Source organism: Entelurus aequoreus, linkage group LG24 (genome assembly GCF_033978785.1).
Source record: "Entelurus aequoreus isolate RoL-2023_Sb linkage group LG24, RoL_Eaeq_v1.1, whole genome shotgun sequence".
In the NCBI taxonomy this organism is placed as follows: Eukaryota; Metazoa; Chordata; class Actinopteri; order Syngnathiformes; family Syngnathidae; genus Entelurus; species Entelurus aequoreus.
Genome location: NC_084754.1, coordinates 21,084,724 through 21,089,098, shown reverse-complemented (window position 1 = coordinate 21,089,098; position 4,375 = coordinate 21,084,724). Strand labels below are relative to the sequence as shown.

The 4,375-nt window shown below is 35.7% G+C and overlaps 1 non-coding gene across 1 annotated transcript; it reads left to right on the top strand.

The window, feature by feature from the left end:
- Positions 1-150: 150 nt before the first annotated feature.
- On the top strand, positions 151-223 carry trnar-ucg (transfer RNA arginine (anticodon UCG)). The gene has a single exon. It is a non-coding gene; the product is annotated as a tRNA-Arg (tRNA).
- The last annotated feature ends 4,152 nt before the right edge of the window (positions 224-4,375 follow it).

Sequence of the window (4,375 nt, the reverse complement as noted above, 5' to 3'; positions counted from 1 at the left end):
TAAAATATGCCCCAGCTATATAGACATAGGCACGGATACTTGTTTGACACTAATAGAGCCGAAGCCGAATGTTTTCACCGTGTAACCTGCATGTACCCGTTGTCTAGAGGTTGATAAAAGTAATCTGAATTCCACCACTTGGACACCATCGGCCGTGTGGCCTAATGGATAAGGCATCTGACTTCGGATCAGGGGATTGCAGGTTCGAGTCCTGCCACGGTCGCATTTTTGTTTCCCACAGACATTGAAATTACAGTATACAATAGTTTCGGGGAGGCGTGGCTCGGTTGGTAGAGTGGCCGTGCCAACAACTTGAGGGTTCCAGGTTAGATTTCCACTTCCACCATCCTAGTCACTGCTCTTGTGTCCTTGGGCAAGATGCTTTACCCAACTGCTCCCATTTCCACCTACACAGGTTTAAATGTAACTTAAAACTATACAGATCAGGGGTGTCAAAGAGATGGCCCACGGACCGGCTCAGGCCCGCAAACAGGTTTTATCCGGCCCGCGGGATTCGTTTGCCAAGTATAAAAATGAGCCGAAATTTTTGAATGAAATAAACTGCTGTTCTAAATGTGTCCACTAGATGTCACAATAGCATTTATTTTTTTCTTTGTAGATGCTGCTGCATAAAAAAAATAAACCACATTAATGTTAGTGCACAAGTCGAGGAAAATGATCAAACTACATAAAAAACATCATGTAATTTGATTTTGATATTATTTTTTTATCTTGATAGATTGAAAAATATTATGCGATGAGCTGGCGACTTGTCCAGGGTGTACCCTGCCTTCCGCCCGAATGCAGCTGAGATAGGCTCCAGCACCCCCCACGACCCCGAAAGGGACAAGCAGTAGAAAATGGATGGATGGATAGATTGAAAATGAACACCAATGAGTTGACTGATGAACATTATCACATAATTTATTCAGAAAGTATAAATAACGACAAATCAAGATAGAATACTATTAACCGCAGCATGTAAGTGTAAAACAAACAACAACATTAAGATTTGTACATTTTCAGAATGTGCATGTTCGATTTTTAAACAAAGAAAACAATCTGAAGTTGTCTTTATTTTTAAGTTATCGTGCCGTGATTTTACCAGTGCGGCCCACTTGGAAGTACATTTTTCTCCATCTAAAATTAGTTTGACACCCCTGTTATAGATAATGGGTTTCACTATGTAAAGCGCTTTGAGTCACTAGAGAGAAGGCGCTATATAAATATAATTTACTTCACTTCAATTTCAAAAACTGCAACAATTATGTTCAATACACAAATGCAGTTTCTTGCCGAGAAACACAGACGCATCCTCAGGAAAAATGCCTCTTCTTATGAAACCTACAGGAATACCGCATTGTAAAAATAGTCAAAAAAGTAAACGGTTATTGTCACTTTACTGAAAATCCTTTTTTTACACAGCAAAGCGTCTTGCTCTTAAAATCTGATTGCATTGTTAGTAAACACATTAGTTGTAAAAAGTTTCATTGTAAACTCACAGATTACTGAGTTTATATCCTAAAATCACAAGGCCAAGCAGAATCTCAGGACACAGCGCCACACTAATTGATAATATTTTCACTAATGATTTTGATAACAATACCCCAAGTGGCCTGCTTTAATATCCGACATCAGTGATCATCTGGCAGTTTTCATAATCTACGACAGAAACTACAAGAAGACGAACATGGATGACAAAAATACTTTTCGAAGAATACGTACAGAACAAAGTATGTCAGCTCTCAAAAATGATCTGAGAAAACAGAGTTGGGACAATGTCTACAGTGAAAATTATGTGGATAGTGCATATGTTTTTTTTTTAATACCTTCGAGATGCTTTATGACAAACACTGTCCATTGAAACAACTTACTAAGAAGCAAAAGAAAAATAATCAACCATTGATGACAAAAGGACTGAAAAATGCTTGCAAAAAGTAGAATACGTTATATAGAACATTTATAACACAAAGAAAGCAGAAAACAAGTACAAAACGTAAAAGAACAAGCTAACCGGCATACTATGAACATGTAGAAAATAATGTTACAGTCAATTATTGGACCAGAACAAAAACAATATGAGAGCAACATGGGGCATCCTAAATAGCATTATTAAAAACAATTACATAAAAGATAGTAATTAATGAAAATGTTAATGGTCCAGCACCACACACAATCATGTGTGCTCGAAAGACTGTATCCCTTGCAGACTGTATTATTCTATATTGTAGAAACCAGAAGATTTTTTTTTTTTTTTGATAACAGAAAGAGACAGCCCCTTTTGTGTAAATGAGTGTGGATGAGTGTGAATGGGGGAGGGAGGGTTTTCTTGGGTTGATGCACTAATGGTAAGTGTATCTTGTCTTTTTTTTATGTTGTTTAAAATAAAAAATAAAATAAAAAATGGTGCTAAAAAGGACTATCCTAAATACTTCTTAGATGGAAATGTAAAAAATGGCAATATGAACAAAGTAGTTGAAAGCTTCAATAAGTACTTTGTGAACATTGGTCCAAATCTGGAGTAAAATATTCCAGATCCAAGTCAGTTGAGGACTTGAATGACACCATAGATAGAAACTCCAAGTCTATGTTCCTCGAAAGAGTGACATAAGAGGAAATAATAAATATTGTGAAAAAAGGTAAATCCAAGACCTCAACTGATTGCAACGAAAATGATATAAAAACGCTAAAAAAGTTATTGAAGAGATCTCAGAACCTTTAACATATATCAGCAACCTATCATTTCAAACAGGCAAATTCCCAGATAAAATGAAAATAGCAAAAATCGTACCGATTTATAAGACTGGAGACAAACACCAGTTTACAAACTACAGACCTGTTTCTCTACTTCCACAATTTTCTTAAAAAAAAAGAAAAACTGTTTAACAACAGATTAGACAAATTCATAAATAAAAACGAAACACTCACAGACAACCAATACGGATACAGAGCCAACATCTCAACATCAATGGCAGTAATCGAAATAACGGAAGAGATCAATAGATAGCTAAAAATGTGCAGCTGCAGTGTTTATGGATTTAACAAAAGCATTTGACACAATTAATCATAATATCTTAATAAAAAAATTAGAAAGGTATGGCATCAGAGGGTTGGTATTGAACTGAGTGAGAAGCTACTTAACCAAAAGGAAGCAATACGTGAAGATAGGCGAACACACTTCCACATAGCTAAAAATATCTTGTGGCGTACCTCAGGGATCAATACTGGGACCAAAATTGTTCAATCTCTAAACATTTGTAAAGTTACAAAGGACTTAAAGTTAGTATTATTTGCAGATGATACAACTGCCAATACAAATAATAACAGAAGAAATAAACAAATTAAAAAGATGGTTTGACAAAAAGAGACTATCTTTGAATTTCAGTAAATCTAAAATAATGCTATTTGGTAACAGTAGAGGAGAAAGTCAAACACAAATACAAATAGACGGAGTAAGGCAAGGCAAGGCAACTTTATTTGTATAGCGCTTTTCATACACAAGGCAGACTCAAAGTGCTTCACAGACAACAAAGTGAAATGAAAGAAAATAAAAGCAAAATTAAAATGCAGACAATAAAAATAAAAACAGTGCAGACGTTAAAAGTTAAAAGATTAAAAGATTTAGCTGAAAGCTAAGGTGAACATAAAAGTCTTCAGTCTAGTTTTAAAAGTAGTGAGAGTTGGGGAGAGTCTGACATCTTCAGGAAGTTTATTCCAGCTATTTGTTGCATAGTGACTGAATGATGATCTCCCTTGATTTGAGTTTACTCTTGGAACCGCTAACAGATTGGTCTCAGAAGATCTTAGTGATCTAGAGGGCGTATATAGTGGGAGCATATCAGTGATATACTTGGGCCCTAGACCATGTAGTGATTTATATGTGAGCAGGAGGATTTTGAAATCTATTCTCTGATGTACAGGGAGCCAATGTAAGGATTTAAGAATTGGTGTAATGTGCTCACATTTTTTGGTCTTTGTTAGAACTCTAGCAGCAGCGTTCTGAACAAGCTGTAGCTGCCTGACAGTTTTTTTGGGAAGACCTGCAAGGAGACCATTACAATAGTCTAGCCTACTGGTAATAAAGGCATGTACAAGTTTTTCTAAGTCTTGAGCTGACATGAGCCCTCTAAGTCTTTTTACATTTTTGAGGTGATAGTAGGCCGATTTTGTTACTGATTTGATGTGACTGTCGAAATGTAGACATTCAAGGGTAAAAGAAAACACATGTTTGGGTGTAATAATGGATGATAACATTAATTGGAAATCTCATGTAAAAAATATACAACATAAAGTAGCAATAAACACGTCAATAATGAATAAAGCAAAACATGTTCTAGACCAAAAATCACTTCATATTCTCTACTGCGCACTAGTG